This window comes from Canis lupus, chromosome 15, assembly GCF_048164855.1.
Source record: "Canis lupus baileyi chromosome 15, mCanLup2.hap1, whole genome shotgun sequence".
In the NCBI taxonomy this organism is placed as follows: domain Eukaryota; kingdom Metazoa; phylum Chordata; class Mammalia; order Carnivora; family Canidae; genus Canis; species Canis lupus.
The window spans coordinates 36,550,626-36,566,369 of record NC_132852.1 but is presented as its reverse complement, the minus strand read 5'-3'; the positions used below and the strand labels follow the sequence as shown (position 1 = coordinate 36,566,369).

At 39.5% G+C, this 15,744-nt stretch overlaps 1 long non-coding RNA gene across 1 annotated transcript in view; it reads left to right on the top strand.

The window, feature by feature from the left end:
• The window catches only part of LOC140605530 (uncharacterized), a 53,285-nt gene extending 45,846 nt beyond the window's left edge, over nucleotides 1–7,439 (top strand). Inside the window, exon 4 of the long non-coding RNA XR_012008181.1 lies at nucleotides 6,771–7,439. This is a non-coding gene — a long non-coding RNA (uncharacterized lncRNA). The remainder of the gene's footprint in view (nucleotides 1–6,770) is intronic.
• Nucleotides 7,440–15,744: the final 8,305 nt, after the last annotated feature.

Below are 15,744 nucleotides of genomic sequence, written 5' to 3'. Positions count from 1 at the left end.
GAAACAGCTGTCTTTGCTTAACCATCGGTCTATATTTGTAGTGTTTCCAAAAAAAGAACTGAAGATAAGCTTTTCTTTTTAAACATTTCAATTAGCTGTCCAGATTCAGATATTGAACTCCTGATATTTATAGCTTCTTAAAAGAAAACACTCCTGAACATAAACTAACATGTTTTTCTCAGGAAGTGAGCATGGGATATTTTTATATATTTATAGTAGCATGTGTGTTTCTATAATCCATGACTAAAGCCAAAATAAGTCTTCGTGAACCACCTCCTCCCACTCCTTGCTCCCACCCGCTCAGTGCGTGCTTCTGGCTGAGAATAGTGACGTTGGCGAGTTTCATTCTTTCTCAGACTGGAACTATTAGCAGAAAAGGGAGCTGCCTACATGGGCTTCCCAGATTTTGTAAGTCATTTTGCAGAGGATATGCGTAGCCACTCCTAAACATCCCCTTCTATTTTCTTTTCCTGAGCTGAGTACTGTCACATCTGGCCCTGCAGATGTGACCCACATCTCCCTGCAGACCAGCCTCATTCTTTATGACCTCCTAAGAACTATATGCAGCCCAAATGTGTAAGGAATATAGAGAGTCAGTGAAGGGTCTCACTGAGGGACAGTTGGGGCCTTGGAATTCTTCGAAACATGAAGCAAATTCTTAGCAGAGACAACACAACTCAATTTAAATACCGAAGGTTGGGTGCCTGGGTTGCTCAGTCAGTTAAACATCTGCCTCGGATCAGGTTATGATCTCAGTGTCCTGGAATCGGGTCCAGCATCGAGTTCCCTGCTCACTCCCTCTGCTCCTCCCTTCTACCTGTTTCTCAAATAAAGAAATAAAATCTTCAAAATAATAATAATTAATAAATAAATACCCAAAGATTATTATGCAGAAGAAAAACCAGGCTTGTCTGAAAAGTGCCTAGGGGTAGAAATAAGGCCCGTACAAAAAGTGAGCTCCAGGGAGACCGATTTTGATTCAGTACAATAAAGGCATTTATTCAATGAGAGTAAGCAGTGAGAACACTCAAGTTCAGTCAAGGCCACCACTTAGTAGGTATTCTGGAACCATGTAAGCAGTAGAAATAGATCAACACTTGTTCTTATTTCTTTTAATTTTTGTAGTCATGAAGTTACACACACATAAATGTATGTGACATTTTTGTTTCCGTTTCTATACATGAGAATATCTATCATATATAAATAATGTACATATAGAACTGAAATGCAAATTTCAAAAAGACAGTTAAACTTACTAGCTGTATGCACTATGCTGTCCATTCTACTGTATTCCATCCTCTCATCTTTCAAAAATGGTCTGGTCACAAGCCATTGAACGGATTTCACAACTCACTAATGAGTCATAGCTTGCAATGTGAAGCCCACTGAACTGGACAATTAAGTGACTCTTCCAACATTGAGCAGAGGAGGTAGTCATCCTTTTCGTCAATCAACGTTTACATAAACTGGTTGTTGCTGTGTTGTTGCAGCTGTTGTTTTTTTGTTTTGTTTTGTTTTGTTTTGTTTTTGATAATTGTCAAAATATAAGAAAGACATTCAACAGTCACGCTGCCATCACTATAATCATTTTGGGGATTTTCCTTAAATGTCTCTAGAACTAGGTTGTAAAAGCAGAGAAAAATATCTCAGTAATTTAAACCACACAGGCATTCATGCATTCATTCATTCTTTTGTTCATTTGTTCAGTATAAAAAATATTTTATTTTGAAAGCCTCCCACTTTGCTATGCCCTAAAGAAACAAATACCGATATGCAGATTGGTCCTGTTTGCCATTCCTCCAAACATCCCAAAGTGTTCCCTCTAATATTTCTGCAGAGACAATGACATGAGAGATAGAGGAGCAAGTAGTAAGATGCGAACTGTGCCGGAGGGCAGTGATGGTGAGATTCTGCATAGCCTTGGGTGAAAGTTGACAAAGTAGATCCAAACTGACTCCCAGGATGCTTAGCAGACACCTGTTTTCAAATGCATGGGGTTAAACACTGACCCTCAGCTAATTTACTATTTATTGACACATGAGTATGAGGATCCCTAAATACCGGGAACATTGCACAACCTCTATAAAATCTAAGCTTCTCTCCTATTGATAAGCCAGCTTTCCTATTCAGGGAGTTAAGCCGACTTAATCTACTGTCTAAGTTTTTAGACAGCTGGGAAAGGAGAGGAAACAGCATTTAATGTCTTCATGTGCTTCAGGATCATTCAGAGAAGGGCACTCAGTAAGAATTTATTGCGGATTTTATGTTTCAAATATGAAGGAAATGGATCCTGGTGTCTGAATTTTGGCTGTCTTTGTTTTGGATACTAATAAATTTGTCTGGTCCACAGTCACTGAACAATTCTGACTAAATGTTAACTGAGCCCTTCAGAATGTGTTAACTTTCCTATATAAAGTTTTTAAAAACTCTGACATCCACTTACTCTGTGTTTTGTCTTTTTCTCTTCAAAGTATTCTACACACGCTCTCACATCTCGTTAAATGTTATTTCTAGTTAATTATGTTCTGAGTTCTACTGTGCGTAGGTAATTCTTTTAGGAATAAACATGAATTAAACTGAAATGTCGGCAGAGCCATGCTGTCTGTCCCACCATATGGATTTTGTGACCAGAATGGCACCATCATACCTATTTAACAGATTTGACTCAGGAAGGTGAGGCAATTTTCTATGGGTCCTGAGTTGTTAATGGTTGATCTTCTGCAAATTTGGGTAGTGGACAGAGCTTGTTCTGCATGTCTCAGATTCCTCCTCCTGCTTATTTTCAAGTAATGAAAGCCTTCCCTCCCCATTCAAACTACTCTCCAACATGATTGCAAATCAGCACTTTACACTTTAGGGCAAATAAGAATAACTTCATGTGGTAATTTTTAGAGGGAATGTTAGCATTTAAGACATATTCTTCGAACACAAGGTCCATCTTCAGCTTTCTGTAGTCAATGAAAGCACACAGCTGGTTCTCAGTCCTGGTCACAATTTCTACTCAGTTGCTTAATAAGATTATCCACCTGGCCAATAGTAGTTATCAATAAATCATCAAAATTACAAAATAACAAAATGTTACAGGCCTACTAAATGTGTAGCATGATGCCCATGGGGTTTCGACTTTCAAAAGAAATATGTGCAGTGCCATGAGGAGTCCGGCTCACTTGAACTGAATGATGGTGGGTCTCTATCTCCAACTTCCCAACTTGGTTCCAGCATTCACTTTGTCTAACCTTAAAGACACTTCAGAACACCAAGTTCCCAGACTTTCCCCTAGTCCAATCAGGCTCTGTGTCCCCAAGTATACCACAATTCTTGACATGCACTCTGGTTCACCACTGCCCCCCAGCTCCTAAACCAGAAGGAAGTAGGGAAGCCAGAAGCTGCATGATGAGCAGGTGTGGGGGCGTGGGGGGCATGCTGGCCTCATGGGCTTGGGGGCCTACAGGAGCCTCACCTTCAGCATCATGCCTCTTCCACACAGCGCTTCCATGTGGGCCAGGGGATGGGAGGGGTCCCCGAGCCCTTCCCTTCCCCTCTGAGGAAGTCGCAGAGCAGTGGAGTGGGGAAGCCAAGAGGCAGCTCCCTTGGGAGCAGAGCCCAGGTGCTTCATAACTGAAATCAGAAGGGCAGGAGCTGGTCAGAGCCCATGAGAAGGAAACCTCATCTTCGCATAACCCATGCCTCATGGAGAGGTGATATCATACATCCATATGCTTCTCACCTAAGTCCCCAGGGTCCGAGGGAGAAGCCTCCAGACCCCCTTCTCTTGCAGTGTGGGGGTGGTGGTGCTGCAGGGGGCAGGGCTGGGTGGGGGTCACCAGACTTTTTCTGCCCTTAGGGCAGTATAGCTGGCATTTGTTTTATAGACTCTTGTCTTTGGAATTGGGGGGAGGGGGGAGCGTTTCAATCTGTTATATGTTCTGTGTTTAAAGAAGAAAAATCTATTTATTAATGAAAAATATAACACATATAAAGGAAAAAAAAAAGTTAAGTGCTCACTGGCCCTTTTGTGCTTCTCTCTGAGTCCCAGATCCCTGGGGTTGCAGAAAAGGTTAAGGCTGTGCATAAGCAGAATCTGGCCATTCTGCTGTCCTTACCTTCCTTCCTCTTCTTACTCCCGGCAGGAAGTCACTGATAGAAGATGACCCTTTTTTAAAAAAGAGAATAATAATGGAATGTTGCCTAAATCTGAAGCTTACTTTACAGTTTTCTGCTTGCCTAGAAGCCAGTAAAACTGGAAGATGACATCAGATATATTTAATAGGTATTTTGAGAATGGTCATATTACATGACCCCTTACACTAAAACCAAATGCCCTAATCATTTTTTAAAAATTTATTTATTTAGAGAGCAGGGGGTGGGGTGAGGGGGCAGAGGAAGAGGGGAGAGAAAAGTCCGTGCTGAGCATGGAGCCTGATGCAGGCCATCATCTCACAACCCTAAGACCATGACCTGGGCCAAAATCAAGAGTCAGATGCTCAACTGGCTGAACTACCCAGGCACCCTAATCATTGCATTTGAGAGATGACAAGGGCTATGGAGTCTTTTTAAAAAAAGAGATGTGGGTTAAGGCAGAGTCCTGGGCTCCAGGGCTCAATTCACCTTATCTCGGCACATTTGCTATTGTTTCTCTGAAGACTGTGTGGCTGTGGTGGGCTGGAGACTCAGTTTTTCAGAGACTTGCAGAATTACAAGAGACAATGAGACTTCTGACTGTCTCTCCTGTCTCTGGCCCTGATCACACTCATCATTTTAAGTGGGAAAATATGAAATTCTCCTAATTTTATTCCTGTACCCCTGGCTTCTATGTTGACTTATCACTTCTACGTTGACTTGTCACTTATTTTTATTTTGATGATAGTGGAGGGAGAGGGTGAACTAGTTTCTTTTTAAGAAAAATTCTGGAGAAAAGTTAAAGTCTAACAAATTACTGCCCAGAATTTGACACTAGACAGATGATGGCCATAAATAACCAACATTCTGGCAAGCAGGGCTCCAAGTCTGGGTAAAGGAAAGAGGGAAAGGAAGTCTTATTTCATGAGTTCCCCCTGTTCCAGACACCTCTCATACATTTTACAAATGGTCACCAGAGTGCTGAGAGATAGGCAGTCAGACATTTGTGGAAACTGAGGTTCAGTTAATCACTGAGTACATACTATGGCTTTCTTTGCTTGGGACTACCTGAGAGCTTGTTTGGAGGTTCTAGCAAGGGAATGCAGGTACTCTACTTATATACCCTTGACCAAAGAATGGTCTTCCTCTATCGGGGAAGGTAGTCCTCTTGAATCTACTGAGCACACAGCTTCAGGAGGGATGCACATGGAGCAGGGAGGGAGAAAGGGGATCCCTGCCTAGCTTGCTCGATCAGCTTCACCAACCTTTGCAATCAGTGGAGTGACAGATTTCACAGCCAGATCGCCCTCACATCCAGCTTGGAACTTTCTGAATCCAAAACCACAGAGCCTTTGAAGCAAACTGCTACATCCTCCATCTTCTGTGTCTTCCTCCCCTTTTCGGTTCTATCTGCACTCATAGTGCACTTTACCCATGGCAGCATATTACATATATCATCTAAGATAATCCTCATAGCAACTTGATGAACTCGTTGGAAAACTCAGGCTTAGGGAAGTTAAATATTTCCCAGGACAGGGAGGAGCTGAGATGGAATGGCTGTCCCAGTTATGTGTGACTCCAGGTCCCTGCTTGTCCATTTTCAGGGACGTTTGAAAGAGGACTTTACACATGTTAGTAATTTTGCAGCTGAGTTAGACCCAAGAGAACAGAGAGGGAAGGGATCTATGATGGAGAAGACATAAATGGAGTCAAGAAGGAAGGAGAGCCTTGCTTTAGATGGAGAGTCTAGCAAGGTTTACAGAGATGGATAGTAGATAGATAGATAGATAGATAGATAGAGAGATGTATTTATTTGAGAGAGAGAGTGAGGGAATGAGATGGAAGTATGGAAGGAGAGAGAGAAATTTAAGCAGATTCCCACTGAGCACACCCATGCCGGGCTCAATCAGGTCCTGAACCAAAACCAAGTCAGACACTCAACTGACTGCACTACCCCTTTTTTCGTTTCTTTTTTGTTTCTGTTTTTTTGTATAGCATTTAATTTAAACATTGTTTAAGTGCTTACTTTATGTCCCAGCACCAGTGTCTCCACTTGATCCCCACTCCATTCCTGGTCCACAAACGTATTTCTTGCTTAGTACATCATCTCAGTTGATGGTAACAACATGTACCCCCGTGCTCTTTCCCAACACTTTGTTTCCCTCTCCCTGCCCCCCTTATAGTCAATCCAGTGAATTCTTGTGGGTCAGCTTCCCGCAATATACCTCATCAGCTCTACTGCTACTACTGTCTTTGCCACCATTAAGTTTCTCCTAAGATATCACCAAAGTTTCTTGGCTATTCTCATGCACAGCATCCAGAATGTTTGTTTTAAAGCGCAGATCTCATCATCATTTCCCCTTGGATAAAATCATCCAGCAGCTTCACACTGAATAGAGTAAAATGTGAACTTATGTGAGTTTACAAAGCTCACTCTAATTTGGTCCCTGGGTACATATATGGCCTTTGTTTCTCTCCGTTATCCACACTGGCCTTTCTGCCTCTTGATGTGTGAGAGTGCTCTGGTTTTAGGATGTTTACACTGCCTTTTGCATAGAATCATTTCCCTCCCATACTGTCATATGCCTTCTTTTTTTTCATTAGTCAGATTCCATTTCTAATGTCCTCTGCCTATAGTGGTCTTTTCTTAGCATTTATTGTAGGTTGAATGATGTCCTCCATAAAGATATGTTGAAGTCCTAACTCCAGAGCCTATAAATGTGACCGTCTCTGAAACTAGAGTCTGCAAATATAATGAAGTTAAGATGAAGTCTTACTGGATTAGGATGAGCTCTAATCCATTGATGGGATCCATATAGGAAAAGGGAAAATGAGGGGAGGACTATGTGAAACATAAGGCAGAGACTGGAGTGATGTATCGAACAAGCCAAAGACTGCCAGGGATGGCGGGCAACTGGCAGAAGCTAGAAGAAAGAGAAGATTTCTCCCCAAGAGCCTGCAGACAGAAAATGGCCCTGCCAACATCTTGATTTCGGACATCTCTCCTCCAGAACTGTGAAAGGATAAATTTCTGCTGTTTCACAGAATTCAGATTGTGATAATTTATATGGCAATCCTGGAAATTAGTACAGAATTCAAGTAAGAGTTGACTGCAACGATCTCTTCATCCTATAACCCTATTTTAACCCTATTTATTTTATCTCTAGTGTTTATCTCTCTCTGAAATTATTTTTCTGTTATTGTATATTGAATTCATAGCTCCATTTATGATAATTATACGTATCTACTTATAATATTTATATATTATATATAATAATACATAAATTTATGTATTAATTCATATATCCATATTTATATTTAAACATGCTTCAATGGGATGCCTGATGGCTCAGCAGTTGAGCATTTGCCTTCAGTTCAGGGCGTGGGGATCTGGGATGGAGTCCACATTGGGCTCCTTGCAGGGAGCCTGCTTCTCCCTCTGCCTGTATCTCTGCCTCTCTCTCTCTGTGTCTCTCATGAATAAATAAATAAAATCTTAAAAAAAATAAATGTGCTTCAATATAATAGAACATGTCTTTTTTATGAATTTGTACATTAATTATATCTTTTCATGTATATATAATAAATACATGTGTATATACACATTTTATACATATAACATGGATATTTGAAACACAAAATTTGTCTGGTTCCTTCAACACCTAAAGGATTGCCTGTGTGTGACAGGGTTACACAAGTATCTGTTGCATTAATGTGTGAAGTTTTTTTTTCGAGTGGTAGAGCTATGCTCAGCTGACCTCTGACAAAGCCTTTGTCATAAATGCTGCAATCTCTTCCCTCATGGAAAGCTAGGTTATCTCAAATGCAAAATATTGTATCAATACTTCATTTGATAAATCAAATTCTGTGAGCACTGAATCCAAATTCTATTCCCTTTATTCAAACTCCCAGGGAGGTGAAGAAAATTGTAAAGATGTGATTTTTTGTATCGGTTAATGGATATATATATTTCAGTGTTATTCTAAGAGCAAAGTTCTGAATTCGAGATTATAACAGTTATTCCAAAAAGCATGGAAAAGGCAAATTAAATCAAATATATTAGGTGGAAGGACCCAATTAATTGACTTTTATCTGTTCCCATTGCTTAAAAACGGAAACAGGAGATCCCCAAAGAATTATGATTTTTTCCATGACTTAGCAAAAATAAGTTCATTTTCAAATCTGAGTTTATGTTTGGCTAAAATGAGGATAGCAGTTTATGTTCTAATTATCATGTGATCTGCTTAATTAAGTTTGTACTAATATCACTTTCTGTTTCCTAAGTATATAGACTTGCAGATGTATTGAGTATCATAGGTAAATCTTGACATAGAAAAATCAAGTTTGTGTCAGTGGCTTCAAGAATCAAAACTGTCTGATTTCTATCACAATGCACTATATGATCACTAATAACTCTGATTTTCTGAGCATGATGTATCATTGTTTTTCATGTCATTTGTTACTTTAAAAAAATTATCATAAAAGTACAGAGATTAATAACAGCAATTTAAAAATGCCCAAAAGAGAAATCAGTCATAGTCTAACCAGGCTCAAGTAACAACTGTTAACATGTTACTTTATCTTGTTAGAGTTGGTTTTGCATGTACATATTAATAAAAAATGTATGCACAGAAGTATGGGCATGTTTCCAACAAAATTAAGAACATAAGTGGGGGGTGCCTTGGTAGTTCAATTTGTTCAGTGTTTGCCTTCGGCTCAGGTCGTGATCTCAGAGTCCTGGGATTGAGCCCCACATTGGGCTTCCCACTCAGCAGGGAGTCTGTTTCTCCCTATCCTTCTGTTTCACCCTTGCCCCCTTGATTGTGTGTGCTCTCTCTCTGTTGAATAGATAAATAAAATCTTTGAAAAATTAAGAACATAAGTTAAACAATAAACAGTTTTTGTGTCTTGCTTTCTTTGGGAGCTATATAAATATCGATTACTTTTATTCACATTCTATGTGAATTTTGTTTGTGAATACAACTTTCAGTGATTGCTCTAAATTTAATTACATCAATACTATAAATTAGCAAGTGACTTTTTGTTGAAAAATCTAAGATACTCCTAATTTATAAATGATGTTTCAGTAAATACTGTTGTCCACAAATCTTTGAGTACATCACTGATTATTTCCTTGAGCTAAATTCATATAGGTAGAATTGTAAGGTCAATTTTGTGTCTCCCCAATTCATACAATGAAACCCTAACTCTCAGTAGCTCAGAAGGTAATCTTATTTCAAAATAAGTTAGGGGCACCTGGGTGGCTCAGTGGTTGAGCCTTTGGCTCAAGTCATGATCCCAGGGTCCTGGGTTGGAGTCCTGCAGTCCAGTCCCTGCTGGGATCCTGCTTCTCCCTCTCCCTCTCTCTCTGTGTCTCTCATGAATAAATAAATAAATATTTTTTAAAAATAGGGTCATTATAAATAAAATTGCATAAGATGAAGTCATTCTGAAGGAGGGTGGGCCTTTAGCCCAGTATGACTGGTATCCTTATAAAAAGTAAAAAATTTGGACATGGACATGCATGCAGGGAAGGTGATGTGAAGACACAGTGAGAAGACAGCCACCTACAGCTAAGGAGAGATGCCTGGAATAGATCCCTCCCTCACAGCCCTCAGAAGGAACAGACCCTGCTGTCATTTTGATTTTGGACGTCTAGCTTCCAGCACTGTGAGATGATAAATTTCTGTCATTAAGTCACCCACTTTGTGACCCTTTGTTATGGCATCCTTAGTTCATTAACACAAGAATAATTGAAATCAACATTCTCATTCAAAAAGAAAAGAAAAGAGAGGCACCTCACTGTGATTGCTCATAGCAACACCTACGGAGATCTATCCAGGCACATATCACCAGTTTCTTAATTTGACTCTCCGGAGGTATGACTTTTTATTGGTCTTATCTTTGTTCTCAGAACTCTAAGCCCTTCTTCTGGGACATCCTCCCTTTTCCTAAGACATGGCCCATTTTTGCAGTTGACTAGCTTTGTCAGCTCACTTCCTGCAAGAATTTAGGAGTCCACTTTCTATATCACTTTTAATCCAAGTCTACAATGCTTCTACTAGTACAATTATAGTAAGTATTTTGTAGGTATTCTAGAAATCTTATTAGGGTTTATTCCACTAGAGAAAATCCACACCTACAAATCTCTGGCTTGGGCTGAGAGTATGGATTCTGTGAGACAAACAGCCTTATGTTTGCTATACACCTTTTGGTCTAGTAAAGAAGACTTAGCATATCCTCAAATTCCTTTGAAGTTTTAACAAACAGACTTACAGCCACACTCTCAATTTGTTCTTTATTCTGATGTTATTTCTTACTTTGAGAATCTGTTGCCATCTAGAGAAACTGGAAATCAGAAATGGTTTTATTTTCAAATCCAGCAGGGTCTGACTCCTTCATATTTCTTCAAAATTATGCTTAAAAGTAGACATATTACTTTATTTTAGCTAATCTTTTTCTATTGATAGCTTATCAAATGTAATTATAAGAAATTAGGCATTTTCAAACTTCTGCCTAGAAATCTCTTTACCCAAACTCTCTATTTCATTAGTCATATTTCCTATTTTCCATGTTACTACGGGTCACAGTGATGTCAAAATTTCTGCCACTATATAATACCGATTTCTTTTTCTTAAGCATCCTACAATAATTTTCTCACTGTCTTTAAGGCTTACTAAAGTCACCATGGACATTCTAGTTTTTATCCACCATACAGTCCCAAAGAGAATGCAGTATGCTTCAGTTTTATGTTTTGACAGTACTCCAATTGCAAACATTAATTTAGGTATCAGATAGGGTTTGATCAGGGAAACAGAACTAAGAATGACATAAGGGATTTATTACAGGAATTAGACCTTATTCATTTATAGGAGCTGACACAAAAGTCAGCTCAGAAGGGAACACTGTTTACTCTAGTGGTGTGAATAAAATTCTTGTAAGTCAGGAAGACCAAAAGTCAGGAAGAAAACTAAAATTGAATTGGGAAGGACTGAAGAAAAATGGAATCTGTGGAGACAAACAAGAATCCTCAGGGATAAACTGCAAACCAAACTGTAACTCTCACCCTTTCTCTTTGATGACTTCAGTGACTTGCAATGGAACTAGTGTCCTTTGCCACAGAGCCATACGCACGCACACACCTGATTTAGGACTCCAAGAAGCTGAAAAACAAGATCTAGTGGAAGCTGGAGGAATTGGAAGAGCCACATGCCAGGCTGCTTCCTCATTACCACAAGGTAAGTAGCAGATGGAGGTTTCAACTGTGAGATGGCATGGCAGCTGGCGCACTCCACCCTTAGAGGGTAATGGCCGCTGTGTCACTTGCACCTTCCAGTAAAAACTGCTTAGATGGAAGGTGATTAGCTCTGTTCATATAACTGAAGGCAGTAGGAGGTTACACATTGATTGAAGTCTGATTTCTGTAATCATGATTCACAGAATACACTTTTTATTATGGGACTGAACTCTAAGAGGAAGTAGAATCTCTTAATGTAATGCTTTTCTTTCCATTAATAGGATAATGAGGGATTTTTTAATGCATTTTCATCTTCTGCTTTGGCTGCAGGAAGCTCAAATTTAAATTGTGATGTTGAGTTTTTGTAATTATCTTTGGTCAGTGTTTTCTGCTTTAATAACTGCTTCCCCTTCATTATTGCTTTTTAAAAATTTTGATCATTATTTTAATTATTTAGTACTTAACTTTGTAGGCCATCTGAAAAAACTTCTGGAAGTAGGTTGAGTGTAAATATAATATGTTCTTGTGGTAGTTGTATTGCTGCTGCCAAGGCTTTTTCTCTCGCTGGTTGATCCTTTACAGTTCTCTGTCTCTCTCTCTTATTCTTTCTCTCCCCTTTTCCTTTCTGTCTTGTATGCAAACTTTAGTTCTTATAATTGAGAAAGAGATCTTGGATTAAGTTCAAGTGTGGTTATATGATATGTCAAGGGCTTATTTCATTCAAGAGTTTTCATACAATGAAGAAGATAATAGTAGAGAGCCCCTGGAAGAAGCATGGCTCTTCCAGTGAGCACCATAAAACCAGAGGCTTCCATTTTGCCAACCAGTCTTTAGCTTTTCCTTATCTTATTCAAGTGTAAGTTAATCACATTATGCAAAACTAGGAAGAAAAGAATATGATGAATTTTAGATTCTCACTGAGGATTAATAGTCTGATACTTCCCATAAATCCAGTGCCATATCTTTTGAGTTCTTAATAACGCAGTACATGACAAGATAAATTGCTACCGACTTTAAGTAAATTACAGAGTTTTACCAATCTTAGAAACAAAGCTGAAACATGTGACATCTTCAAAGTATTCACAAAACAACATGAAAGAATTTCCAATTAAAGCTAAAGAAAATAGCAACCATGAACCTACACACAGTTCTTGCTTCACACTCTTTTTAAATCATTTCCTTGCCTAGAATATTTTTGTACAGGGGGGTTGTAGGATCCACTCAGACACTTATAAAAATACATGCTCCTCCTCTCATAATTTGGAGGCATTTCTGTTCACAGGCATGTAGCTTTATCTAGCCAAAAAGCAATGATGCAAAAAGGATTTGGAAGAAGCACACACAATTTTTTTTTAAATTTTTTTAAAGTAGTTCTCCATCCCTCTTGGTTATTGCTCTATTAGACACTAGGTTATCTCCCACAGTAATTTACATAGTCCACAGTGGATATTAGATAAACATCCATTAAATTAATTAATAACGTTGAATATAAATTCTCTTTAAATGGGGGAGAATTTGTGTGTGTTTCTGTGTGTCAATGTGTGTGTGTGTGTGTGTGTGTGTGTGTGTATGATAGTAAAAGAAGAGAAAATTTGGTATGGTTATCTGTTCCAAGTACTGCTACCAGCAAGAAGTACTGGAGGTCTTTGGCTACAAAATGCAAAATTCGTTCTATGTAAACAACAGCTGGAAAACTGAAATGATGGAAAAAAAGTCAGGCTCCAAGACACAATAACTGCACAAAATTACATACTTTCAATTCTTTCCTTTTTAACAAAGATAAAAAGACTGTAAAGTGTCTCTTTTTGCCTTTTGTTTTTTTCTCAGTTCTTATTTTGTAGCAGAGAACAATGACCTTTATGGTTCAACAACCTAAATAGTTAGATCATGGAGGCAGGTAATAAAGAACAATGAAGGTCTGAATATTCTGGTAAAGAGAAAGATCCACTATAAGAACAGACTGGAGGGGCATCTGGGTGGTATAGTCAGTTAAACAATCGACTCTTGGGTTTGGCTCAGGTCAAGATCTCAGGGTTGTGATTTCTGGGCCCTGGCCTCAGGGTCATGAGATTGAGCCCCACATGGGGCTCTGCACTCAGTGCAGAGTCTGCTTGAGTTTCTCTCTCCCTCTGCCTCTGCCCCTCACCTTGCTCATGTGTGTGCTCTCTCTCAAATAGATAATAAATAAATAAATAAATAAATAAATAAATAAATCTTAAAAAAAAAAAGAACCGACTAGAACACAATGCAATTGATTCTCATTCTCATTCTGTAGGCACCATGAGCACTGAATTAGTGGATATTGAACCCTTGCTCCTCGGGGAAATATACTGTTAGGTTCCTGAGATCTCTGGTCACAACATTTTCATCAATAGATCAACACATATATTGTTATATGCATGCTCCTACTTAGACATCTTATTGAATATTTATTGTTAACTCACTAACATTAAACTTACAGCCAACAACACTATAACTCATGCCTGAACAAAGCTTATCTAGTACATGTTTCCTCCCTAAAGGTGATCACACTGGACGCACTTAGCCCGAGATCTGGGGGCCATCTGAAACAGCAAAATCACCAGCAAAAAAACACAAAAATGTGGACTAAATAGACCACAAAAAGACACTTGTTTACAGTATGGGAGCTGGAATAAAAAGGCAGTGTCTCTTTGTTCAACCTCAAGTGGGAATGTGTACGTCAAACTATGCACATTTTTTTGCTACTTCCACATGTCTGCAAACGACCATGAAAATACCAAAAATATTGGTTTGGGGATTACTGATAAATTTTCATGCTTAGGTGAATTCACAAATACAGAACCCATGGATAAAGAAGATTAACTGTATAGACATCAGTGGACAAACTGAGACCCCTTAAATAGAATCCAATTAGGTACACCACATTTATAATCATGCCTATTATGCATCAACATGGATTCAGGAGGAAGTAGAAACAAATGGTCCCATGAACATGTTTTCTAATAAATGTGCTTTCCCATTAAATGTATGATGGGTGAGAGGCTTACCCACTTGGCATAGCAATGAGAATTCTGAAAAAAGTGCCTATATAGCATTGAAGACACAATGGCATAAATGGAGAACATAAAAGGGTGGCATGAGAAGTGAAAACAGTAATGAAGCCTCTTGAAGAAAGTTATTCCCAATGTCATTTTAGTGATCTTTGAAGTGCCCCTGGGCTGGTGAGAAGCATTAGACACCATTTCTGAAAAAGAGATAACGATCATCTAACTGGAAAAAAACCGCAGGTTGTCTGGATCTTGCTTTTGGATGAGGCCAAAAAAAAAAAAAAAAAAAAAAAAAACACCTCAAAAATGAAAACAGAAACAAAAAACAAAACCAAAGAAATGGAACTGTCCCTAGATTCACATCTTAACGAGTCCTAGTTAATTTCAGCAGCACTTCATTTGAAAGAGCTCATTAGAGCCAGGCCAAGCAGGCTGTAACCAGACGTTGCTGAAAATCCTAACAATGCAGTAGAAAACAGTGAGCACAGGACAACACGGAAAAGGTACAATTCAGGTATTTTTGTACCCATCTGATGCTAAAAGGATTTTGTTGTTTTAGGAATTATTGAAAGTGTTGCATAAGTGGAATATTGCAAAAATCAAGAATAAGACACATAAAGGAGTGCATGATATTCAACATATGGCAGTTTTTGCTATTTTCACGCTCATTTTGAATGGGGAAAACAGACGGCCTGTGAGGCCCCTTTGTCTAGGCAGGTTTCTGACCACAAGAGAGGCAGGCGCCGCAGTGGACTTCCCGACTGCAGCAGAGGCTGCTACTGGCCACGTACCTCTTCTCTTCTTCCTTTCCAAGAGCTTGAAATACCACCCTTCAGGCTTTGGTGCAGTAAAACCTGGCCACGTGACCGAGTTCCAGCCAATCAGGCACAAGTGGAAGTCAGTGGGCGGGACTTCCGGGGACGCTCTCCTAGGGAGCTGACATATTCCGCCCCCTCCCTTTTCCAGAGCTGGTGGCGCTCTGGATGTTTCGAAAATAGGGGACTAGAGTTACACCCGAAGAACCGAGGAGCACAAGGCTAAAAGGAGACTGACTTCCTTTTGAAAGTGTGACGCCTTTGTACCAACACCAGTCGGCTGACCTCGAGCAAAAAAAACCAAGTAAACCTTAAGTTGTTTAAGCCACTGAGTTAGGGTTTGTGTGACTAGCCCTGAACTGACTTCCTGTCCGACAGATGGAGGGATGCTCCGCCTGACTGCAGCTCAGCAGGATCTAGGAGGTCCCAGTGTGAGATGATCTCAAGACTTTGGACCTTGTTAGGGAATACGGTGATGAGTTCTAACGTGGAATGTGGGGCTGTACACTGCTCTGAGGGTGGTTTTACCTGACCTTGTTGGGTG